Here is a 27,548-nt window from a genome sequence, read left to right on the forward strand (position 1 = left end):
ATGAGTAGGAGACCTCTACCCAGAGGAGTAGAGTAGCTTGGCTGAGTGTAAAAGGGAGGTGAAACTTGTGTCATGTTTCCATTAAATTCCCAGAATTTACTTTGTGCTTCTTGGTGTAGTCCTGAGAGGGTGTACGATGGAAAGAACAGGCATGTGCGACGATTCTGCCCTGACACGGTGCTGATCGAAATGTTAAGGACAACAAGGGCCACACCGTTCTACATTATGCATCCTTTGAGGAGAATGTATCAGTAGAGAAGCTGTTTTTTATACAAAGCAAATACAGACGCAGAAAACAAAGTACGTATCAACTTCTTGCTTACAAAGGAGTTGACATTATAAATATATATATAGCGGCAAAAGGTTTTATTCTATATATATGTGAATATATACATACACACATATATGAAAATATCGACAGTGAGTTTTATACATCAGGTACTGTCATCATGGAACAACTCCACAACCATGGCACGGGAAGGGAAAGAAAAATGTAACGCATATAGACAGGCAACATTCTGTGCGCTAGCCATCCTTCCACCCCAGAAAGAAAATCTTCCCATTCGTGCTTGGGAGTAGATGGTGCGCTCAGGGCCCACAAAGGATTGAAGGCCTAGAGGGGAGTGTGGATGATGATGGCCGAATGCTGTGCAGGGTCTTAGGAAATGGATGCCTCTGGGGATTAGTAGGAGACCGTGACCCAGAGGAGTTAGAGTATCTTGGGTGAATGTAAATGGGAGGAAATAGCATCAGGTTGTAATAGGCCGTGGGCACTCTCAGTCCTCAGGTTCAGAAGATGAGAGCAAGGGGATCAGGTCATGACATCCTACAGGGGGTATCTACTTGTGCTGGTAGCCACTCTGCCAGCCACGTACCAAGGTGAGGTCTCCCATTCCGCAGAGTAGCTCTTCCTCAGCCTGTGTAGTTCCTATTATTACTATTGTTTCGTAACCTGTATAAACAACAGGGGCTTGGACCCCTGGCACTCGAGATTGAGTCACATGCTCTTCAGAGTGAACCAGACAGGCGACCCGAGATTAACTCTTTTTATGCCTATTTCAGTGGATGAGGAAATTGCGATAAGGCTAAGTGGTCACGGTGAAGTGACAGAGGTCAACCCAGGTAGAGTTGCCTCCTGAGGTCTGCTCTTCCTAAACACATAGGCTTCTCTTTTAATAGAGTGGTGAATAATCCCTCATAAATATTGTACTTCCAGGGGCTTAGGAAATGGATGCTTCTGGGGATGAGTAGGAGACCGTGACCCAGAGGAGTAGAGTAGCTTGGCTGAGTGTAAAAGGGAGGTGAAACTTGTGGCACGTTTCCTTTAAATTCCCAAATTTATATTGTGCTTCTTGGTGTAGTGCTGACAGGCTGCACAATGAAAAGAACAGACCTGTGCGACTGTTCTGCACTGACACGGTGCTGAGACGAGTCTTCAGGACAGAAAGGGTAACACCGCTCACCGTTATGCAGCCTTTGAGGAGAATGTGTCAGTAGAGAAGCTGTTTTTATACAAAGGAGATACCGAGGCAAAAAACAAGGTACATATCAACCTTTTTTCTACAAAGTAGTTGACTATATAAATATATATATATGTATATATATATATATATAGCTTTAAAAGGTTTTATTGTATATATATATATGTACATATATATGAACAGATCGACACCGACTTTTATACATCAGGTCCTGTTATCATGGAAACAACTCCAAAACCAAGGCAGGGGGAGGGAAAGAGAAAAGTAATGCATATAGTAAGGCAACATTCTGTCCACTAACCACCCTCCACCCCAGAAAGAAAATCTTCCCATTCGTGCCCGGCACTACACAGTGTGTTCAGGGCCCACAAAGGATTGAAGGCCTAGCAGGGAGTGTGGTGATGATGATGGCCGAATGCTGTGCAGGCAGGGGCTTAGTAAGTGGATGCTTCCGGGGATGCGTAGGAGACCGTGACTCACATGAGTAGAGTAGCTTGGGTAAGTGTAAAAGGGAGGAAAACTTGTGGCACGTTTCCTTTAAATTCCCAGAATTGGCATTCTCTTTCTTGGTGTAGTGCATATTGGCTGTACAATGGAAAGAACAGACCTGTGCGACTCTTCTGCTCTGACACGGTGCTGAGAAAAGTCTTAAAGACAACAAGGGCAACCCCTCTCTCCATTTTGTGGCCTTTGAGGTGAATGTGTCAATAGAGAAGCTGTTTTTATACAAAGGAGATACATAGCCCATAAACAAGGTACATATCAGCTTTTTTTTTTTTGCAAGTAGTTGAGATTATAAATTATATATATTTATATATATATATAGATATATATTCAAAAGGTTTTATTCTATATATATATATATGTATATATATATATATATATGTGTGTATATATATATATATATATATGTGTGTATATATATACGTATTTATGAACACATCGACACCGAATTTTTACATCAGGTCCTGGTCATCATGGAAACAACTACAAAACCAAGGCAGGGGGAGGGAAAGAGAAAAGTAATGCATATAGAAAGGCAACATTCTGTCTGCTAGCCTCCCTTGCACCCCAGAAAGAAGATCTTACCATTCATGGCTGGCGGTACAGGGTGCGTTCAGGGCCCACAAAGGATTGAAAGCCTTGCGGGGAGTGTGGTGATGATGATGGCTGAATGCTGTGCAGACAGGGGCGTAGGAAGTGGATGCTTCTGGGGATGAGTAGGAGACCGTGACCCAGAGGAGTAGAGTAGCTTGGGTGAGTGTAAAAGGGAGGTGAAACTTGTGTCATCTTTCCTTTGAATTCCCAGAATTTACTTTGTGCTTCTTGGTGTAGTCCTGACAGGGTGTACAATGGAAAGAACAGGCATGTGCGACGATGCTGATCCAAATGTTATGGACAACAAGGGCCACACTGCTCTACATTATGCGTCCTTTGAGGAGAATGTATCAGTAGAGAAGCTGTTTTTTACACAAAGAAATACAGACGCAAAAAACAAGGTACATATCAACTTTTTATTTACAAAGGAGTTGACATTATAAATATATATATAGCTGCAAAAGGTTTTATTCTATATATACACACACACACACACACATATATATGAAAATATCGACAGTGAGTTTTATACATCAGGTATTGTCATCATGGAACAACTCCACAACCAAGGCAGGGGGAAGGAAAGAAACATGTAATGCATATAGACAGGCAACATTCTGTGCGCTAGCCACCCTTCCACCCCAGAAAAAAAATCTTCCCATTTGTGCTTGGGAGTAGATGGTGCGCTCAGGGCCCACAAAGGATTGAAGGCCTAGAGGGGAGTGAGGTGATGATGATGGCCGAATGCTGTGCAGGGTCTTAGGAAATGGATGCTTCCGGGGATGAGTAGGAGACCGTGACCCAGTGGAGTAGAGTAGCTTGGGTGAGTGTAAAAGGGAGTTGAAACTTGTGGTATGTTTCCTTTAAATTCCCAGAATTTGCATTCTGTTTCTTGGTGTAGTGCTGACAGCCTATACAACGGAGAGAACAGACCTGTGCAACTCTTCTGCCCCGACACAGTGCTGAGAAAAGTCTTAAGGACAACAAGGGCAACACCTCTCACCATTACGTGGCCTTTGAGGAGAATGTGTCAATAGAGAAGCTGTTTTTATACAAAGGAAATACAAAGGCCAAAAACAAGGAACACATCAACTTTTTTTTTTTGTAAGTAGTTGAGATTATAAATTATATACATATATAGATAGATAGATACAAAAGGTTTTATTCTATATATATACGTGTATTTATGAACACATCGACACCGAATTTTATACATCAGGTCTTGTCATCATGGAAACAACTCCAAAACCAAGGCAGGGGGAGGGAAAGAGAAAAGTAATGCATATAGAAAGGCAGCATTCTGTCTGCTAGCTGCCCTTCCACCCCAGAAAGAAAATCTTCCCATTCATGCCTGGCAGTAAATGGTGCGTTCAGGGCCCACAAAGGATTGAAGGCCTAGAGGGGAGTGTGGATGATGATGGCTGAATGCTGTGCAGGGGCTTAGGAAATGGATGCCTCTGGGGATTAGTAGGAGACCGTGACCCAGAGGAGTTAGAGTAGCTTGGGTGAGTGTAAATGGGAGGAGATAGCATCAGGTTGTAATAGGCTGTGGGCGCTCTCGGCCCTAAGGTTCAGAAGATGAGAGCAAGGGGATCAGGTCATGACATCCTACAGGGGGTATCTACTTGTGCTGGTAGCCACTCTGCCAGCCACGTACCCAGGTGAGGTCTCCCATTCTGCAGAGTAGCTCCTGCTTAGCCTGTGTAGTGCCTATTATTACTATTGTTTCGTAACCTCTATAAACAGCAGGGGGCTTGGACCCCTGGCCCTCGAGATCGAGTCACATGCGACCCGAGAATAACTATTTTTATGCCCATATTTGTCGATGAAAAACAGAATAATACTATCCGAGGAAGAAAAACAACATCAACTCTGGTTGATACAAGCTGTTTTCCATGAGGTGTAGATTAACGATTCTGATATTGCTTCATGTGTACGCTGGAATTGAATGAGTAAATGGATGTTGACAGCCAGGCTTCTTACTGTTGGGAGTGGGAACTGACTAGCAAGGGAAGGAGGCTTAAACGATCCATTTGTTAATGACTTAAGAGTTAGTGACATCAGTAAGAATTCATCTTTAGCTCACTATAGTTACAGCTGATTGCACAAAAAAGTGTTGACAATGTGTATTATCTACATGGGTTAGTGTATATATATATATGTATTTCTTTGTCAGGTGAGAGGACATACAATAAACAACACTCTGGTAGCAATGTACAGATCATCACCCAGATCCTGGGATCGAATCTCACTGCCCCGGAAAAAGCATGAGGGTGGGCAGCCCAGGTGGCTCAGCGGTTTAGCGCTGCCTTCAGTCCAGGGCATGATCCTGGGGACCCGGGTTTGAGTCCCACGTCGGGCTGCCTGCACGGAGCCTGCTTCTCCCTCTCCCTGTGTCTTTGCCTCTCTGTGTGGCTCTCATGGATAAATAAATAAAATATTAAAAGAAGCAAACAGACAAATAAAGGCATGAGGGCTCCCTGGAGAAACGATTGATTCCCAGGAACGGAGCACTGTAAAATGAGCCTGGGGCACCTGGCAGTACCAAACTAAGAAACTGTTAAAATGAAACGAGGAAGCCCACATTGATGGGACCCAACTGAAATAGCTCCTGACAGCCAAAACTGGAACAATGTGAACAACAAATTAATTTAGTACTGGATTAGAGTGCCAAATACCAATAAACGTTCACCAGTCCATGCTGATATGAAGAAATGACTGAATAAATAGGAAAAAGAAAATATTCCAAATTTATTACAGAGGTACTTTAACTTCTAAAGGAGGGCGAGCATAACACACTACTCTAGTGTGGGCTGCACATGGAGACCTCCTTCCAAACAATACAGTATGCAAAGAATGGGAAAAGAGAACAACTTTACAGTGGAGAAACCTGACAGAGACTATTTCACCCTGGGGACTAATAACAACAGTCACAAATCAAGTTGATAGTATGTACCCTTGATATGATAAAAATGGTACTTTAGATAGACAAATGCCAATAGAGGGGAATTCTACAACACACCTGACTAGTATGACTAAAAACGGTCAAGGTCACCAAAGACAAAGTCTGAGAAACCTTCACAGCTGAGAGGAGCCTAATGAGACAATGACAACTAAATGTAAGAGGAGATCCTGGAGTTAAAAAAAAAAAGAAAAAGGATATTAGCAGATTAGCAGAAAACTAAGAAAATCTGAATGAAGTGTAAGTATAGATTATAGTTAATAACAGTGTATCAATATCAATTCACTAACTGAAATGAATGTACCAATCTAAGGGAAGATGTTAGTGATCAGGGAAACAAGGTATAAGGCATACTGGAACTCTGTATTATCTTCATAATCTTTCTATAGATCTGAAATTGCTCCAAAAAATAAGGTCCATTAAAATTATTATTTTTTTTAAAGCCAAGAAAGAAAACCCAAAACATATGTAATACTGGTGTACAAAAAAGAGGATATTATAAATTTATGTCTAAAGGATAAACTACTGGGTTGTCGTAGACTATCCGACTGAGTAGTCTATGCTTTAGTGATCTGGGGACTACTGGCTGTTCACATGGGAAATAAAATTGAATTACAGTTTCACTCCACATATAAATGACATTGGACTAAAATTCAAATATGTGAAAACAGTTTACACTATCAGAAGAAAATCTTAGAGAATAGCTTCATGATCTTGCAGTAGGTAGGAAAGCATAAGAAAAAAAGCATTAACCCTACAGAAAAGATTGATTTGTCCACATAAAAGTTACCAACTTCAATAAAAGAAATACCATTTAAGAAAAAAGAGGACAAATGGGTGGCCAGAAAAAAATGGTGTTTCAACCTAAAATGCCCCATCATATACAAAACACAAAGAAATTGTGTAAAAAACATAAGAAAATGCTAATCAATAGAAAAATGGGAAAGGAGATGAATTGACAAATCATGGAACAAATAGCCATCAAACAAGTGGAAATGTTGGACCCTGGCTCACGGATGCCAACGTGTCCCGGTGGACGCCCCAGAGACTCAGACCCCAGACAGGCAGATGCAACAAGCAAGAGGGTTTATTGAACGTTTGCGCAAACGAGCTCTCCGCCTCAGAGGTGGCAGAGCCCCAATTAGCAATTACAGGCATATTTTAAAGGCAAAGAAAACGCGGGAGTAGCATCGCATTCGGGTTATGACGTGATTGATTTCTTTGAAGGTCAACATGACCATTGTTCAGGGACTTTTCCAGTCAGGGCGAGGGGGGGGATAGTTTTCCTATCTCGGAAAAACAATGTTTTTATTGCTTGAATTTATGGGAGGCACCTGGATGGGCTGCCTCAGGGTTAGGCCTGGTCCCACTCACGGGTGTGTGTGTGTGTGTGGGGGGGGGGGGGGGGGGGTTTCTTCAGAAATAGGCTCAATAGGAGTGGTAATGCACATTTAACACTTAAGACGCCATGTTTTACCCCTCGGATAAAAATTATAAAGGCTTATAATACCGAAGCTCAGAAAAATTACAAGAGAAAGATCTTTAGTGCACTGTCCATGGTCATCAAGTGCTTTAAACCCTCTGGAGGACAATTTGATAACTAACATCCATTTAATATTTACATCTTTTCTTCCAAAATATACAAAAGGGGCAAAGCTGAGGTTTTCATCAACAGAATTATGATACTATAGTTCATTGAGCTGTGATATGATGGAAGAGTATGCCTTAGTTTAGAAGAATGACATAGAGATACAGATGTATGTATAGAAAGGTTATCTAGATAGACAGACACACACACACACCATGGAAATACAGCTCTGACACATTACTTGGTCTAGAAAGAAAGTTATAGAACAATCCGCAGTAGGACAGAATATGATTAAAAAGGAACAAAAAGACCTAGATTTCTGTATGTCCATCCCTATATATTTATTCATATCCATCTAGAAGTGCTCGATGTATTAAACAATATGTTTATGCACATCCCTATGTAAGTGTTTAATGCACAGAACATTCTTGAAGGATACTCGTCAAACGGTGAAAGAAATGAGATTGGGGGCAAGGGAAAAACAGGTAAAGAATTCTTTTCCTTTTTTATTTATGCATCTTTGACAATGTATTACTTGTGTAATTAAACTTTTTTTTTCTCCTTAGTGAAATAAGTAGAAAGGGGAAGAGGGAGAAATGGTATGTTTCACCCGGAAAGTATTTGAAAGCATTTTTGCTCCTGAGCACTATGTGCGTTGGAGTGGCCGCTCTCCTGCTGCATGAGGAGCATGCTCTCTCGCTCTGTACTCCGGAGACGACAGTGCCAAGCAACACTACCTGGGGTAGAAGAATGACCCCTGACCCGTAAACTGCAGCTTGTCTGCAAGGAGCTACAGGGAACCATAAGCATCTCATGTGTGCACCATGCTTTTGGAGCTTCCCTGAATGCAGTGATTCTTGGAACAGGACTCAACCCTGGTTGGGACACACAGGTCAAAAATATCACCAAGCCAGGTGTGAGTCACACAGGCACTTTAGATTTGCACCAAGTGAGCCAGCTATGTGTGGAAAGTCCTTTTCAAATCAGAGTAGCCTCAGCTGTTTCCATGATGACCCTTCCACTGCCCCAGACACTAGGAAGTACTCCATTCTAATCATTCCTCGAGATAGATGTAAGCAGCAATATTTTGCACTCCATTAAACTGGGGCAAATAGCATAAAACTTACTCATTATACAACTGTAGTAAGTCTATGGCTCAAATTTTATCTGTAATTTCCCAAACCATTATAGAAAGTTGAATCATTTATTTTATATACTAGAACACAATGTGGGACTATATAAAACCTAAAACGAATTTTTTTTTTTTTTTCTGAAGGACTGGCTTCCATGGTAATGTCTTGAGGAAAAAAAAATAAGATTTCTATGTATTTGAAAATCAAAATCACTTCTTACAGAAAACTAATCCTCAGTGGAAACAGTGGAAAAAAAATAATTGATGGATAAAGATGAGACCAAAACCTGCCAAAGATAAGTTATAGATACGCTTGAAAGAGCAAAGAATGAGATTTCCAAATTTGTCATTCAGCTTTGTTAAAATCATGGTGCTAGTCACTGCCCACACTGAAGACCGCTATCTCAGCTGTTTACAGATGGCACTGGGGAAGCCAGATTCAGGACAGTCAATGCAACACACCGAATGTTATTTTTAGTCACACACTAAGCTACTTCTTTTGAGGGGCCTTAAAAATGCAAGGCATAGCTCCTCAAGCCCGCTCACATTCTGTGTTAATAGTTTCTCAAAGGGTCCATGAATTTACATTTTTAAAAAGTACTGGTTCTCAGGCCTGTAAGTACAGAAAGCAAACTGATGGTTGCCAGAGGGGAGGTGGGTGGGGGGCATGGGCAGAATAGGTGAAGGGGCATGGGAGACACAGGCTCCTAGTTACGTGATGAATAATTCACGGGAGTCAAAGGCACAGCCTGAGGAATCTAGGCAATGAGGGCACCTGGGTGGCTCAGCAGTTGAGCATCTGCCTTCGGTTCAGGTCACGATCCCGGGGTCCTGGCATCAAGCCCTGCATCTGTTGTGCCCCAGATTGCGAATCCGAGAAACCACCAAGGAGCCGACACTGATGCAAACACACAGGGTTTATTTACAAGCTCGAGCTTGGGTCCAAGTGTACCCGACACAGCGGAGCAGGGACTTGGACCCTGAGACTAAGAGGCGTAGCAGCATTATAGGGGCCAGTGGCCAGTGGGATACACAGAAAGTTGCACAGTCATGTCGGTCCACATGCAGGTGGCTAATTGAATTACACCTTACCCTATAGTATCCATTTGAGCTTGCCTATTACTTTGGTCAGAATTGGTGGGCGGTTTTGGCAGGCACAAAGCAGGGTTACATTGTTATGAGCCGGTTTCCGATTAGGGTGTGCCCAGCGGCTTGACTAGGGTGGGGCAGCACCTTAAGCAATAAGCAGGTCATGTGGGGGTGATACAGGAGGTGGCAGGTGTAGCACAAAATGGAGTTAGTCCTGCTCTGCTTGTCCAGGGGTAGGGGATTTTTGTTAAATTTCCTGGGTCCCACGATTTCTTCCTTGCAGTATAAGACTTTGTTTATCACTTTCAGCTTGAAGATTTCTTGCAATAACCTGAACCTGGTCTTGGAGATCAATTCCAGTCTTTATTTACACTGCACTCTGCTGTAGGCATCATCTAGTTGCTCTTAGAGCCACATATTTTCACTTCGTAGTTGAGATAATCTCTCTTCTATGAATTTCTGCTTTCCAATGTATTTATTCATTTACCTTGTTCATTTTGATATTTCTGTTCAACTTCCTTTTTCTGACACTGTGTTTGTTTTAGGTTTCTTTGTACATGTTCTAAAGCCCAAGTCTTCTCTGAGAGCATCTCTTGTATACTGGAGCTCAATTTCCAGGGTATTGAATTTACTTTCAGCTTCAGAAAGTTGCTGAGAAAGCACCTCATTGTTATCTTTTAGGTTAGAACATCAAAGTTCATTTTGTCCTGTAAATGACACCACTCATCTTCTGCTCTCTGGAAATCAAGTGCTAAGGTTTCTTTCTCATGCCTGACTTTGATCATGATCTTGTCTAGCAATAGCCAGTCTAGCTCGGTATGATTGAAGTTTTGCTTCCAGTCTTCCTCTGTTTAGCTTTTCATCCTGCAGTTTAGAGTTCATTATGGTATTCTCAGTTGTCACAACATTCAGCTGACCAGTAGATTGGGATAGTGTATTTGTTAATGTTACCTCATTCAGTTTTACGGCGTTTTGAAGACTCGTTCTTTTCTTTTTCAATTTCAGTGTCTTCACAATATTTCTTTTCCTTTTTCTGCTTCTGATTCCTTATAGTGTCTATCCCCAGTCTTAGCATGGCAATTTCATCTTGCAACATGTGGTTTTTATGTAGCAGAACTTTTTCTTTTTCATGAGTATGAGAAACCTAAGTAAAACAAGAGTCTTTTAGCTGGAACTCAATAAAATGACATTATCATGATTTTCTCTGAAATTAAAGAATAACCTGTGTTTATACAAGGAAGAGGTTGTAGTTAAGTGGAAAAACATAAAGGTGGATCCAAGCCTTAAACTTTTATACAAGCATAAATTCCCCAAAGTTCAAAAATTTAATTGAAGACAATGCACGAAAGAAAAAGAAATCATGACAAAATCCTAAGAATCTCAGAATTGGAAAGGTCCTTCTCTGATTTACAACAAACCCAGAAGGCCTGAAATGAAAGACTAATACATCTGACTACACTAAAATTGAGTTTACAGTCTGATATCTAACATAGTCCACAGGAAAATCCTTAGCTCTGGATATATTTGGACAGATTCAATTTCCTAACCTTACTTTTTTCCTGAGAATATTCCATGATATTCTACTTCTCTAACATTTCTATAGTCAGTTATATCTACTGATAACTAATAAATCTAGACATGGTACTACAAACGCTTCTGTACATATTGATGATCTCTTTTAGTTACCAGCATTCCAGAATGGAGAGGTTAAAAATACTAAGTGATCCGCAGGACATTCCCCAGGTCTTTGGTACTCCACTACTACTGTTCTGGCATCTAACTGCAGCTACTTCTCTAGTGTGAGTCATAAATACAAAAGAAGCCTTATATTTCAGGAGTGGCTGGGTAGCTCAGTCAGTTAAGCCTCTGCCTTCGGCTGGGGTCATGGTCCCTGAGTCCTGAGATCAAGTCACATGTCAGGCTCTCTGCTCCACAGAAAGCCTGCTTCTCCCTCTCCCTCTGCCTCCGTTCCCCCTGCTTGTGCTCTCCCTGTCAAATGAATCCATAAAATTTCTTAAAAAGAAAAACAAAAGCAGCATCAGCCTTACATTTCAAAATACCAATGCTAACTCAGGTAAAATTTAGGTAGTTCCTAGAAAAATCATGAGATTATCTGTGGCTGCAACAAATTTTATTTCCTCTTCAGATGTTTAAAATAGCAATAAATGTAAAATAGGGGAAAATACACTGAGCTATTTTATTAACAAAAGACTTATCAATAAATTATTAGTAAGTGTATATTACAGCATATGATTGTTTCAAAAGCTCCTTGTAATGAAATCGGATACTACTTGGAGCAAATTGTTACTCTTCTCAAAAGTAGGAGACAACATCTGAAGTAAGATCTCTGAACGGGCTACACTTTTCCTCCTGTTTATCAGTGGAAGTGTGAAACTAACCTCTCTATTAATATAGAGGTGGTCAAGTAATTGCCAAAAACTAAAACATATGTTGTTAGTAGCACGAGTTTTGAGCTTATGGAAAGCTCATAAATTCCATACTATTTTCCAAAATAATAAAAACTTCTTCAGATAAGGACATTATGAATGTCACTATTTGACCCTTGCAGACAAATGCACTAAAATTAACTAATGGGCCAAAAACGCCACTCCCCAATATATATATAAGAAAAAAAAAATATATATATATATATTCTTTTAAAATCCTCTGTACTTTCCATGATGTACAGTGTTGGTTTTTAAAATATATATACATACATGAAGAAAATAATTCCAAAAATGTAATATACATACATACAAATTTATACACACATGTAATTCAAAATAACTAAGGAAAATACCTCAGAATTCATTTTAGTAGGAGACATTTCTATCTCCTTCCATTTGCAAAGTTGATTGTTCAGAATTCCATCTTGTAATATTCTGGCATTTGGTTCTTAAGAAAGTTGCCTCTGAACTTCATTTCGCTCTTCTATAACCTAGAGACACATTTTCATTAGGATTTTGGATCATATCATTAAAAAAAAAAAAAGGTCAGAAGCCTTAAGAGAAGTTAAAAAACTGTTCAAAAGTAGACTTTTTTTAAAATAAGGATTTTCATTCATCCTGCATGAATAACTCAAATTTTCATTTAAATGACAGCTAAATTTGTCATAGAGTAAAAATACAAGTGGACAGTATTGAGAAAAAAAAATTTCTTTATAAAACTTTTAACCTGTTTCATCATCATCTCAAGGCAATCTAGCCTCTAACATTAAAAAATCCCAAACTGTGGCACCTGGGTGCTCAGTGGGTTAAGCGTCCAACTCTTTTTTTTTGGCTCAGGTCATGATCTCATGATCTCAGGATTGTGAAATTCAGCCCCAAGTGAGGCTCTGTGCTCATACCAGAGTCTGCTGGAGATTCCTTTCCGTCCCTCTCACTCTACTCCTTTACCCTGCCCACGCTCTGTCTAAAAATATATATAAATTCTTAAAAAAACAAAGAAAAAGAAAACCAATATTCACATTTATCTCAATTTACCTTCTATCCCTTTGTTCAGAAAATATACATAGAACATATATGAGAAGCCAAGAATTCCAAAAAGGTAGTAACTGTAGCTACAAATATAATAGTTCCTTGGATATTCCTATTAGGATAAAATTAAACGTTTAATCTATTTTAAATCTAATAATGGATTAAACCAAAGGGACATTATAAATAATATGGAAATACACAAATTTTTGTCCAAAATTTACCTGCTTTCAAATAAGCTTTTACACTCTTCAACTCCAGGTCTAGTGTTCTAAGATTAAGTTCAAGTTGTTTCATTTCAACTTTACTATATTACTCTTCTTAATTGCTCCCTAACCTTTTCATACAACATATCAGCACTTTTTCTTTTTTCTTGTTCTTGTTTTAAGGTCAATCTGCAAATGCATGTGTTCATTTTAAAATTTGTTTTGTTAGCAATAAAAAGCTTATTTTATAATCTGGTTCCACATATGTTGTTTCATTATCCAAAAATGAAATTTTTCTATTGTCAATTTTTTTTTTCCTTTCTAGGGCTTCGGTTGTTAATTTCTCACTTCAATCTCTCCCAAATATAGTTGAAAAGAGGCAATGAGAAAGCATTATGTCACTTAGTAAGGTTTAGTCAGTAATAACTGGTAGATGACGGAAGGAAAGGAATTCTGAAATTATTCGGGGAAGTTAGAGTTGAAAATTACCATTTTCCCACATAGTCGTAAGTTATCTTCAATTAGGACAGATCACTGAGTTACTAATTAAAAAGAAGTTGCTATTTATCAACAAGTTTATAAATTCACTAGAAAGATTTTTACTTGACAAAATGTCACAGGTACCTCTAAAAATGATCTGCAGTGTAAGACTGGCATCAGCAGATGTCGTTTACACAACATACACCTGCAGATGACTGATCCAGCTTAGACTAGGGAGTCTAATATCTATTGCCCCATACTTTTTATGTTTCTTCTTCAATATTCTCAACTTGCTGATTATTATACATTTTACGTCATTTGAAAACTTCTCTTAGAACACAGGATCCATATTAAGTAAAGAATAAAAAGTAATATGTGCTTTCAGCATAGATTTTTGAATTAATTTTCTTTAAATAGGAGAGAAATGTTGGAAAAATTTAACCATTAATCATTTTCCTTTTTGCTTTTTAATCCCTGCATATGCTAAGAATAAACTGAAGTTTAAAAAAAATTTCTGTCTAGAGAAAAATCGACAATTTTACACACTGTTTGTGGGCATGTAAATTAATATAAACTTTCCTGAGAACAATTTAAAAATATGGATCAGAGACTTCGCTAAAAAGTTTTATACTTTTACCCAACAATACTATTTTACAGAATTTATTCCAGGTAACCAAAAATGTAGAAACAGAATAAAATAAAAGGCACTCCTTATAGCATTAATTAAAATCTAGAAAAATGGAAACGGAGGAGGGGCAAGATGGCGGAAGAGTAGGGTCTCCAAATCACCTGTCCCCACCACAATACCTAGATAGCCTTCAAATTATCCTGAAAATCTACGAATTCGATCTGAGATTTAAAGAGAGAAACAGCTGGAATGCTACAGTGAGAAGAGTTTGCGCTTCTATCAAGGTAGGAAGACGGGGAAAAAGAAAGAAACAAAAGGCCTCCAAGGGGGAGGGGCCCCGCGAGGAGCCTGGTTGAGGCCGCGGCGAGTGTCCCCAGGACAGGAGAGCCCCGTCCCGGAGGAGCAGGAGCTGCACCAACCTTCCCGGGGGAAAAGGCCTCGCAGGGCGTTGGAACAGGACCCCAGGAGGGCGGAGGTGCCCTCAGGCTCCTTGGGGCAGTAACAGACACCTGCGCCCCAGGGGAGAGTGTGCCGAGCTCCCTAAGGGCTGCAGCACGCACACGGCTGGACCTGGAGCAGCTCGGAGGGACTCGGGTGGTGGCTCTGCGGAGGTGGCTGGGCCACCGGGAGCGCGAATCCAACAGCACAAGCCCAGGAGCACAGGGCGCCAGGAACGCAGTCCAGGATCTGGCCTCCCGCGGGGACAGGGAGAGCCCCAGGGAGAGGCCGGGAGGGCCCAGGACAGCGAGGACGCTCCTGCCCCGAGCTGAGCAGATCAGCGGCCCCGCCTCAGAGCCTCCAGGCCCTGCGAATGGAGAGCCCCGGAGTTACTGCCGGAGCTGACTCCAGGGCTCCAGAGCTGGCCCCGCCCCTGCGGTTGTTCCTCCTGGGGCCTCACGGGGTAAACAACCCCCACTGAGCCCTGCACCAGGCAGGGGGCAGAGCAGCTCCCCCAAGTGCTAACACCTGAAAATCAGCACAACCGGCACAGCCCTCGTTGTTAGGACTTCTAGTTTGGATTGCATCTCATTCAATTGATTTTCAATTTCTGCCTGATTGGATCTAAATTCTGCAGTCATGAAGTCTCTTGAGTCCTTTATGCTTTTTTCTAGAGCCACCAGTAGCGTTATAATAGTGCTTCTGAATTGGCTTTCTGACATTGAATTGTAACCCAGATTTTGTAACTCTGGGAGAGAGGAGTGTTTCTGATTCTTTCTTTTGAAGTGAGGTTTTCCTTCTAGTCATTTTGCTCAGTGCAGAGTGGCCAAAAACAAGTTGTATTGGGAAAAGGAGAAAAAGAGGAGAGAAAGAAGGAAAGAAAAGAGAAAAAAAAAGAAAAAAGGAAGAAAAAAAAGAGAAATAGAAAGAAAGGAAAAAGGGTGGGGGAAGCAAACAAATCCTAAAGCAAAGAAAAATAAAAAAACACGGGGCAGTATCTTCTGATTCTGTATACTTTAAGTCCCTTGACTCTTTTTGGAACTTGTCCGACTAGTTGGTCTTCTGTTTGGATGCAATCCAAACTAGAAGTCCTAACGACGAGGGTTGACGAGGTGGAAGAGCCAGTGAGTGACATAGGAGACAAGTTGATGGCAAAGAGGGAAACTGAGGAAAAAAGAGACAAAGACCATGAAGATAGATTAAGGGAAATAAGTGACAGCTTGAGGAAGCAAAACCTACGTTTAATTGGGGTTCCTGAGGGCGCCGAAAGTGCCAGAGGGCCAGAATATGTATTTGAACAAATCATAGCTGAAAACTTTCCTAATCTGGGAAGGGAAACAGGTATTCAGATCCAGGAAATACAGAGATCCCCCCCTAAAATCAATAAAAAACCATTCAACACCTCGACATTTAATAGTGAAGCTTGCAAATTCCAAAGATAAAGAGAGGATCCTTAAAGCAGTTAAGAGACAAGAAATCCCTGACTTTTATGGGGAGGAATATTAGGGTAACAGCAGACCTCTCCACAGAGACCTGGCAGGCCACAAAGGGCTGGCAGGATATATTCAGGGTCCTAAATGAGAAGAACATACAACCAAGAATACTTTATCCAGCAAGGCTCTCATTCAGAATGGAAGGAGAGATAAAGAGCTTCCAAGACAGGCAGGAACTGAAAGAATATGTGACCTCCAAACCAGCTCTGCAAGAATTAAGGGGGACTCTTAAAATTCCCCTTTAAGAAGAAGTTCAGTGGAACAATCCAGAAAAACAAGGACTGAATAGATATCATGATGACACTAAACTCATACCTTTCAATAATAACTCTGAACGTGAATGGGCTTAATGACCCCATCCAAAGGCACAGGGTTTCAGACTGGATAAAAAAGCAGGACCCATCTATTTGCTGTCTACAAGAGACTCGTTTTAGACAGAAGGACACCTCCAGCCTGAAAATAAAAGGTTGGAGAACCATTTACCATTCAAATGGTCCTCAAAAGAAAGCAGGGGTAGCCATCCTTAACCCATCCTTATATCAGATAAACTAAAATTTACCCCGAAGACTGTAGTGAGAGATGAAGAGGGACACTATATCATACTTAAAGGATCTATCCAACAAGAGGACTTAACAATCCTCAATATATATGCCCCGAATGTGGGAGCTGCCAAATATATCAATCAATTAGTAACCAAAGTGAAGAAATACTTAGATAATAATACACTTATACTTGGTGACTTCAATCTAGCTCTTTCTATACTCAATAGGTCTTCTAAGCACAACATCTCCAAAGAAACGAGAGCTTTAAATGATACACTGGACCAGATGGATTTCACAGATATCTACAGACCTTTACATCCAAACTCAACTGAATACACATTCTTCTCAAGTGCACGTGGAAATTTCTCCAGAATAGACCACATACTGGGTCACAAATCAGGTCTGAACCAATACCAAAAGATTGGGATCATCCGCTGCATATTCTCAGACCATAATGCCTTGAAATTAGAACTAAATCACAACAAGAAGTTTGGAAGGACCTCAAACACGTGGAGGTTAAGGACCATCTTGCTAAAAGATGAAAAGGTCAACCAGGAAATTAAGGAAGAATTAAAAAGATTCATGGAAACTAATGAGAATGAAGATCCAACCGTTCAAAATCTTTGGGATGCAACAAAAGCAGTCCTAAGGGGGAAATACATCACAATACAAGCATCCATTCAAAAACTGGAAAGAACCAAATACAAAAGCTAACCTTACACATAAAGGAGCTAGAGAAAAACAGCAAATAGACCCTACACCCAGCAGAAGAAGAGTTAATAAAGATTCGAGCAGAACTCAATGAAATCAAGACCAGAAGAACTGTGGAACAGATCAACAGAACCAGGAGTTGGTTTTTTGAATTAATAAGATAGATAAACCATTAGCCAGCCTTATTAAAAAGAAGAGAGAGAAGACTCAAATTAATAAAATCATGAATGAGAAAGGAGAGATCACTACCAACACCAAGGAAATACAAACGATTTTAAAAACATATTATGGAAAAAAAAAAAAACATATTATGGGGGTCCCTGGGTGGCTCAGCAGTTTGGTGCCTGCCGTTGGCCCAGGGCACGATCCTGGAGTCCCGGGATCGAGTCCCACTTCGGGCTTCCGGCATGGAGACTGCTTCTCCCTCCTCCTGTGTCTCTGCCTCTGTCTCTCTATGTCTATCATAAATAAATAAATAAATCCTTAAAAAGTAAAAAAAATAAAAACATATTATGAACAGCTATACACCAATACATTAGGCAATCTAGAAGAAATGGGCGCATTCCTGGAAAGCCACAAACTACCCAAACCGGAACGGGAAGAAATAGAAAACCTGAACAGGCCAATAACCAGGGAGGAAATTGAAGCAGTCATCACAAACCCCCCAAGACACAAAAGTCCAGGGCCAGATGGCTTCCCAGGGGAATTCTATCAAACGTTAAAGAAGAAACCATACCTATTCTTCTAGAGCTGTTTGGAAAGATAGAAAGAGATGGAGTACTTCCAAATTCGTTCTATGAGGCCAGCATCACCTTAATTCCAAAACCAGACAAAGACCCCACCAAAAAGGAGAATTACAGACCAATATCCCTGATGAACATGGATGCAAAAATTCTCAACAAGATACTAGCCAATAGGATCCCATAGGACATTAAGAAAATTATTCACCATGACCAAGTAGGATTTATCCCCAGGACGCAACTCTGGTTCAACATTCGTAAAACAATCAATGTGATTCATCATATCAGCAAGAGAAAAGCCAAAAACCATATAATCCTCTCATTAGATGCAGAGAAACCATTGGACAAAGTACAGCATCCATTCCTAATCAAAAGTCTTCAGAGTGTAGGGATAGACGGAACATTCCTCAACATCTTAAAAGCCATCTACGAAAAGCCCACAGCAAATATCCTTCTCAATGGGGAAGCACTGGGAGCCTTTCCCCTAAGATCAGGAACAAGACAGGGATGTCCACTCTCACCACTGCTCTTCAACATAGTACTGGAAGTTCTAGCCTCAGCAATCAGACGACAAAAAGACATTAAAGGCATTCATATTGGCAAAGAGGAAGTCAACTCTCCCTCTTCGCCGAAGACATGATACTCTACATAGAAAACCCAAAAGCCTCCACCCCAAGATTGCTGGAACTCATACAGCAATTCGGCAGTGTGGCAGGATACAAAATCAATGCCCAGAATTCAGTGGCATTTCTCTACACTAACAATGAGACTGAAGAAAAGAGAAATTAAGGAGTCCATCCCATTTACAATTGCACCCAAAAGCATAAGATACCTAGGAATAAACCTAACCAAAGAGGTAAAGGATCTATACCCTAAAAACTATAGAACACTTCTGAAAGAAATTGAGGAAGACACAAAGAGATGGGAAAATATTCCATGCTCATGGATTGGCAGAATTAATATTGTGAAAATGTCAATGTTACCCAGGGCAATTTACACATTTAATGCAATCCCTATCAAAATACCATGGACTTTCTTCAGAGAGTTAGAACAAATTATTTTAAGATTTGTGTGGAATCAGAAACGACCCCAAATAGCCAGGGGAATTTTAAAAAAGAAAACCATAACTGGGGGCATCACAATGCCAGTTTTCAGGTTGTACTACAAAGCTGTTGTCATCAAGACAGTGTGGTACTGGCACAAAAACAGACACATAGATCAATGGAACAGAATAGAGAACCCAGAAGTGGACCCTCAACTTTATGGTCAACTAATATTCGATAAAGCAGGAAAGAGTATCCACTGGAAGAAAGACAGTCTCTTCAGTAAATGGTGCTGGGAAAATTGGACATCCACATGCAGAAGAATGAAACTAGACCACTCTCTTTCACCATACACAAAGATAAACTCAAAATCGATGAAAGATCTAAATGTGAGTGAGACAGGATTCCATCAAAATCCTAGAGGAGAACACAGGCAACACCCTTTTTTAACCAAGCGACAGTAACTTCTTGCAAGATCCATCCACGAAGGCAAAAGAAACAAAAGCAAAAGTGAACTATTGGGACTTCACCAAGATAAGAAGCTTTTGCACAGCAAAGGATACAGTCAACAAAATTAAAAGACAACCTACAGAATGGGAGAAGATATTTGCAAATGACGTATCAGATAAAGGGCTAGTTTCCAAGATATATAAAGAACTTATTAAACTCAACACCAAAGAAACAAACAATCCAATCATGAAATGGGCAAAATACATGAAGAGAAATCTCACAGAGGAAGACATAGACATGGCCAACACGCACATGAGAAAATGCTCTGCATCACTTGCCATCAGGGAAATACAAATCAAAACCACAATGAGATACCACCTCCCACCAGTGAGAATGGGGAGAATTAACAAGGCAGGAAACAACAAATGTTGGAGAGGATGTGGAGAAAAGGGAACCCTCTTACACTGTTGGTGGGAATGTGAACTGGTGCAGCCACTCTGGAAAACTGTGGAGGTTCTTCAAAGAGTTAAAAATAGACCTGCCCTACGACCCATCAACTGCACTGTTGGGGATTTGCCCCAAAGATTTAGATGCAATGAAACGCCGGGACACCAGCACCCCGATGTTTCTAGCAGCAATGTCCACAATAGCCAAACTGTGGAAGTAGCCTCGGTGTCCATCGAAAGATGAATGGATAAAGAAGATGTGGTTTATGTATACAATGGAATATTACTCAGCCATTAGCAACGACAAATACCCACCATTTGCTTCAACGTGGATGGAACTGGAGGGTATTATGCTGAGTGAAGTAAGTCAATCGGAGAAGGACAAACAGTGTATGTTCTCATTCATTTGGGGAATATAAATAATAGTGAAAGGGAATAGAAGGGAAGGGGAAGAAATGTGGGAAATATCAGAAAGGGAGACAGAACATAAAGACTCCTAACTCTGGGAAACGAACTAGGGGTGGTGGAGGGGGAGGAGGGCGCGGTGTGGGGTTGGTTGGGTGGCAGGCACTGGTGGGGGCACTTGACGGGATGAGCACTGGGTGTTATTCTGTATGTTGGTAAACTGAACACCAATAAAAAATTCTGTTTCTTGGTGTAGTGCTGACAGGCTATACAATGGAAAGAGCAGACCTGTGCAACTCTTCTGCTACACCAAGAAACAGAATGCAAATTCTGGGAATTTAAAGGAAACCTGCCACAAGTTTCACCTCCCTTTTACACTCACTCTACTCCACTGGGTCACGGTCTCCTACTCATCCCTGGAAGCATCCATTTCCTAAGACCCTGCACAGCATTTGGCTATCATCCTCACCACACTCCCCCCAAGGCCTTCAATTCTTTGTGGGCCCTGAGCGCAGCATCTACTCCAAAGCACAAAAGGAAATATTTTCTTTCTGGGGTGGAAGGGTGGCTAGCGCACAGAATGTTGCCTGTCTATATGCATTACGTTTTTCTTTTCCTACTCCTGCCTTGGTTTTGGAGTTGTTCCATGATGACAGGACCTGATGTATGAAATTCGGTGTCGATTTGTTCATAAATACATATATATATATATATATATATATATAGAATAAAACCTTTTGAATGTATATACATATATATATAATTTATAATCTCAACTACTTGCAAAAAAAAAAGTTGGTATGTACCTTGTTTTTGGCCTCTGTATTTCCTTTGTATAAAAACAGATTCTCTAGTGACACATTTTCCTCAAAGGCCGCATAACTGTGAGCGGTGTTGCCCTTTATGTCCTGAAGACTCGTCTCAGCACCGTGTCAGTGCAAAACAGTCGCACATGCCTGTTTTTTCCATTGTGCAGCCTGTCAGCACTACACCAAGAAGCACAATATAAATTCTGGGAAATTAAAGGAAACATTCACAAGTTTCACCTCCCTTTTACACTCAGCCAAGCTACTCTACTCCTCTGGGTCACGGTCTCCTACTCATCCCCAGAAGCATCCATTTCCTAAGCCCCTGGAAGTACAATATTTATGAGGGATTATTCACCACTCTATTAAAAGAGAAGCCTGTGTGTTTAGGAAGAGCAGACCTCAGGAGGCAACTCTACCTGGGTTGAACTCTGTCACTTCACCGTGACCACTTAGCCTTATCGCAATTTCCTCATCCACAAAAATGGGCATAAAAATAGTTATTCTCGGTCGCCCGTCTGGCTCACTCTGAAGAGCATGTGACTCGATCTCGAGGGCCAGGGGTCCAAGCCCCCTGCTGTTTATAGAGGTTACGAAAGAATAGTAATAATAGGATCTACACAGGCTGAGCAGGAGCTTCTCTGCGGAATGGGAGACCTCACCTTGGTACGTGGCTGGCAGAGTGGCTACCAGCACAAGTACATACCCCCTGTAGGATGTCATGACCTGATCCCCTTGCTCTCATCTTCTGAATCTTAGGGCCGAGAGCGCCCACGGCCTATTACAACCTGATGCTATCTCCTCCCATTTACACTCACCCAATCTACTCTAACTCCTCTGGGTCACGGTCTCCTACTCATCCCCAGAAGCATCGATTTCCTAGTACCCTGTAAGTACAATATTTATGAGTGATTATTCACCACTCTATTAAGAGAAGCCTATGTGTTTAGGAAGAGCATGACCTCAGGAGGCAGCTCAACCTGGGTTGAGCTCTGTCACTTCACAGTGACCACTTAGCATTATTGCAATTTCCTCATCTGATCTTATGGAATCATTCCTTTTGTGCATAGTACTTTTGTGACTTTTAGTTGTATAAGTTAATTGATTTTTTTCAAACATCTTACAACATGAAATATACATACAGAAATACACATGAAACATTTATTTATTTTTTATGTAAAACTTTTAAAAGTTTTAAAATTGATTAAAATGTCAGTAGCCATGTGATCACCATCTGGTTCAAGAAACCAAGCATCCTGAAAGCAACCTGTGTATTTCTTCCCATTTACAGTCTCTTCATCCTCCTTACAGGTGGACATTAAAAAAAAGATTCCTGTTTTACACTAGACATAAAACCTAATTTATGATTTATGAAAGCTCCCAGGCGCTATAGCTGAAGTCCTTATTTTTGAACTTCAGACATGGGATTGGTTATACCATATGAATTGGAGTAGTTCTGTGTTACAACCACCTTCTCTTCTTCTATAGCTTGTCATCTCATGCTTTGTTCTGTCCGCCCCTATTCTCTATGCAGAAGTTACTTGTCGAGCACCATTTTCCTCTAGGTTAGTGATTTCTGAATTGTATTCATGAAACATTTCCTTACTTATGACCAAAAAGCTATTCCCTTTTCCATTTTCACATTGATTTCGCTACTCTGGACTTTTGTTTGTAACGTGTGAATCTGGATCTCAAAAGAAATTCAACATTTTTTCTTTGTCATATTTGTTCTAGATTTTTTTTTTTTCGTATTTGCTGTTTACTCAATTTAGGAAGTTTTCTTCTTTGTAAAATGACTTTTTAAGTGACTAGCCATTGGACTTTGTCAAGTGGTTTTTATTTATTTATTGTAATGATCATATGATTTGTTTCCTGTCAATGTCAACATAGCAAAGTTCATTGTTTTTTGACATTTTTTTACTGATTTTTGACTATTCAACTATCATTGTACCATTATTTGAGATAACCTTATTTGTTCATGATTTATTATCCTTCTCATATAATCTGCTGGAGTTAGTTTACTCATGGTTTATTTATAACTTTAATGTCTCCTTTTATGAGACTTCAGCCTATAATTTTGCTTTCTTGTTCTCTCTCATCAGATTTTCACAATATCCTGGGTAGCCTTATGTTGTGAGGTGGAAGTCTCTATTCTTCTGTGGATAAGTTTATGAAAGACTGAAGTTAGTTTTTCCTTTAGCGGAACTGACTTGTCGGGTTACTTGGACCTGGACATTTTCTTTTTGATAAGGATATTGGTAACTATTTTATCTGACACTGAATAAGCAGGAGGAGTGACAGGCAGAGGGAGAGGGAGAAGCAGGCAAGGACCCTGATGTGGGCCTTGATTCGAGGACCCTGGAATCCTGACCTGAGTTGAAGGCAGGTGCTTAACCAACTGAGCCACCCAGGCACCCTCTGTTCAGTTTTTGTTGCATATATTTAAATTTGTTATTAAATATAAATTTGTTATTTTGTGGGTGAATTACTACACTTTATACTTTTTAATAGACTTTATTTTAAAGTATATACATTTTTGTTGCTATTTGCATGATATCTTTTCCTATCCTTTTATTGTCAACTCTTCTGTATTCCTGCTTTATTATAGCTTTTATGAATTACAGTTGGAGCTTTCTGAGGTAACAAGTCAAAGTCTTTACTTTCAACTAGAATATCTTCAGTACAGTTCATTAAAATGTATGATTTTTAAAATTTAAAATCTAACATATTTTGTGTTTTCTTGTCCTGATTTTTTTTTGTTTCTTTTGGATTGGTTAGAGTTTTCCCTGCATACAGTTGTGAAGTTAATACACATTAATAGTTAATGTGAAGTCTCTTTCTGTTCTTTTAGTGGCTTAGAAATTATGATGTGAATCCTTTATTGTAAAATCCTATTTTAATCTGTCTATTGTCATCTGGAAAAGATCCAGAGATCTTAGAACGCTTTTGCCACATATACTTTCCTGCCAACATAAGTGCTTTTATGTCCTGTATTTTAATTCTCTCTAGAAAACAAACAAAAACCCCTCACAACCTTGAAGACATCCTTATTTTGCTTTACATCAACGTCAGTATTCATTTAGTATAACCACCATTTTGTTTGTTCTACTGTCCATCATCCAGCTCAGCCTTGTCACTCAGGCTGATTTTTCACCTGTTTAAAGTAAAAAAGCTCTAGAATCTCCTGTATTGAGGGTTTGTGGCTATCAAACTATGTCTTTCTGTGTATCAGTACATGTTTTTATTTCCTTTCTTTTTTTTCATTTTATTAAATTATAATCGACATATGACATACTAGTTTCAGGCGTGCAACGTAAAATTTGGCATTTGTATACCTTGCACAATGAGCACCATAGTAAGTCTAGTTAACATCTCTCTGCATGCAGTCATGCCATTTGTTTTCTTGTGGTAAGAACTTTTCAGACGTATTTTCTGAAAACAACTTTCAAATTTGCAATACGTTATTATTGACTATAGTCACCATGCTGTGCATGACTTCATTTTATAAGTGGAAGTTTGTACTTCTTGATCCCCTTTATCCATTTTTACCCATACAGCCTCACCCCCTTCTCTTTTGGCAACCACCCATATATTCTCTGTATTTCTGACTTTTTTTTTTTTTTTTTATATTTCAGGTATAAGTGAAATCATACCATATTTGTCTTTCTCTGACTTTTTTCACTTAGCATTATACCCTCCAGGTTCATGCCAGTTGCAAATGGCTAGGTTTTATTTTATTTATTTTATGGCTGAATAGTATTCTTGTGTGTGTGTGTGTGTGTAAATCTTTTCCCATTCATCCCTCAAAGGACACTTTGGTTATTTCCATATCTTGGCTATTGTAAATAATGCTGCAATGAACATCGAGGTACATGTATCTTTTTGAATCTTCAGATAAATACCCAAAAGTGGAATTGTGGGATCATGTGAGTGTTGTATTTTTAAGTTTTTGACTGTTCTCCAGATTCTTTTCTGTGGTGGCCGCACCAATTTACAACATTACCAACAGTGCACTAGGGTCCCCTTTGCCCACAGCCTCCTCAATACTTGCTATTTCTTGTCTTTTTAATATTGGCCTTTCTCACAGGTGTGAAGCGATATCTCATTGTGATTTTGATTTGCATTACTCTGATGATTTGTGATGTTGAGCATCTTCCCTTGTGCCTGTTGGTGATCTGTATGTCGTCTTTGGGAAAACATCTATTCAGATCCTCTATTTTTTAAAATTGAATTGTTTGTTTCTTGTTGATACTGAGCTATATGAATTTCTGTATATATTTTGGCTGTTAACACCTTATTGGATAGAATTGGCAGTTCTTCCATTTAGCAGATTGCCTTTTTTGTTGTTGGTTTCTTTGCTGTGCAGAAGCTTTTTAGTTTTATGTAGTCTCATTAATTTATTTTTGCTTTTTGATGCCACTGCCTTTGGAATCATAAGATCCAAAAAGAAAAAAAAATCTCCAAGAGCGATGTCAGAGAGCTTACCACCTATGTTTTCCTCTAGGAGTTTAATGATTTCAGGTCTTTCATTCAAGTCTTTAATCCATTTTGAGTTAATTTCTGTGTATGGTATGAGATGATGGTCCAGTTTCAGTCTTTTGTATGTAGGTGTCTAGTTATCCCAGCACCATTTATTGAGGAGATTGTCTTCCTCCATTGTATATTCTTGCCTCTTTTGTTGTAAAGTAATTGGCCGTATATGCCTGGGTTTATTACTGGGCTCTCTTTTCTGTCCCACGGATCTGTGTGTCTGTTTTTATGCCAATACCATACATTTTGATTACTTTAGTTTTTAGATACTACAGCTTGAATTCAAGGAGTATATGTCTCAAACTAGTACTTTCTCAAGATTTGCTTTGGCTGGTTGGGATCTTTTGTGGTTCTATACAAATTTTACGATTGTTGTAGTTTTGTAGAAGATGCCACTAGAATTTCAATAGAGATTGCCTTGACTCTGTAGACTGGTCTGGTCAGTATGGACATTTTTGCACTATTCTTCAATCCATGAGCATGGAATATCTTTCAATTTATTAGTGTCATTGTCTCTCCTCAGTGTCTCTCTGTTCTCTGTTTTCAGAGTATAGATCGTTCACCTCCTTGGTTAAATTTATTCTTGGGTATTTTTTCATGCAATTTTAAATGGGATTTGTTTTCTTTGTCTCTCTTCCTGATAGTTTGTTGTTGGTGTACAGAAGTGCGACAGAATTTTGTATATCAGTTTTGAACCTGCAACTATACTGAATTCATTTATTAGTTCTAACGGTCTTTTCCATGGAGTCTTTAGGGTTTTCTGTGTATAAAATTGTGTTATCTACAAATAGTGATGGTTTTACTCTCCCTTTACAATTTATTTGTTTTTCCTTCCAATTTATTTCCAACTTTATTTCTTTTTCCTGCCTAATTGCTGTGGCTGAGACTTCCAATACTGTGTTAAAGCAAAGTGGTGAGAGTGAGCATCTTCGCCTTGTTCCTGATCTTAAGCAGGAAACTTTCCCCTGTTGAGCATGATGCTAGCTGTGGACTGGTCATACATGGCCTTATATTTTGAGGTACATTTTGTCTATACACACTTTGTTGAGTTTTTCTGGGGTTTAATCCTGGTCTTTAATTGGCAACATGTTTATGTGTTTCCTCGTCTTGCCTGACTTTGTATGTATGTCTTTGTGTTAGGTGAAACAGCTACCTCTTCTAGTCCTGAGGTGTGGCCCTGTGTGGGAGACCATTTTTATTTATAACCTTGCTTTAGTGTTTGGTTATCTCTCATACTGTTTCCCCAATTATTCTATACCTGTGGGGCTCACAAACACAATCCACCCTGGTCACCAGAGTCTCATATTCAGTAGGCAGACTCTTTACCCAATTCCTCCTGTGTGGAAGCGTGGTTACTGTTTGTTATTGATTGGCTGATTTCCGAAGCACATGGTGGGTATTTGTCGTTTCTAATGGCTGAATAATATTCCATTGTATACATAGACCACATCATCTTTATCCATTCATCTTTCAATGGACACCGAGGCTCCTTCCACAGTTTCTTTAAGAAAAAAAGGAAAAAAGAAAAAGGTCACTGTGGTAGATCATGACCCCAAAGAACTGCTGAAGCTTCTGGGCTTTGGCAGTGGAGCCAACCTGTTGGTCCCTGTCTACAGTTGGGATGAATTTCAAAACCCCACATGAGGCTATTTGACTCTTCCTGCTGTGCTTATAATATTTTCAATAAACCTCAGACAACAACAAATTCATTGAAGGAGAAAAGGGTTGGACACCTGGGGGCTCACTCAAGCGTCCCACTCTCAATTTCTGCTCAGGTCATGATCTCAGTGATGTGAGATCCATCCCC

At 39.9% G+C, this 27,548-nt stretch overlaps 1 protein-coding gene across 32 annotated transcripts in view; it reads left to right on the top strand.

The window, feature by feature from the left end:
* LOC112931128 (uncharacterized) overlaps window positions 1-27,548 on the top strand; it is a 139,876-nt gene that overhangs the window by 13,816 nt on the left and 98,512 nt on the right. For 6 of the 32 annotated variants that reach the window (XR_011999920.1, XR_011999934.1, XR_011999922.1 and 3 more), the window contains 4 exons: window positions 1,362-1,541; window positions 2,057-2,236; window positions 2,817-2,980; window positions 3,481-3,683. The exons of 9 other annotated variants lie outside the window; for them this stretch is intronic. The gene's annotated coding sequence lies outside the window, so the exon portion shown is untranslated. Of the gene's footprint in view, window positions 1-119; window positions 301-1,361; window positions 1,542-2,056; window positions 2,237-2,816; window positions 2,981-3,454; window positions 8,312-8,405; window positions 11,873-27,548 lie in introns of those variants that run through there. 17 more of the 32 variants (XR_011999935.1, XR_011999942.1, XR_011999943.1 and 14 more) reach the window with 13 other exon arrangements.

The sequence above is a fragment of the Vulpes vulpes genome, chromosome 2 (genome assembly GCF_048418805.1).
Source record: "Vulpes vulpes isolate BD-2025 chromosome 2, VulVul3, whole genome shotgun sequence".
In the NCBI taxonomy this organism is placed as follows: domain Eukaryota; kingdom Metazoa; phylum Chordata; class Mammalia; order Carnivora; family Canidae; genus Vulpes; species Vulpes vulpes.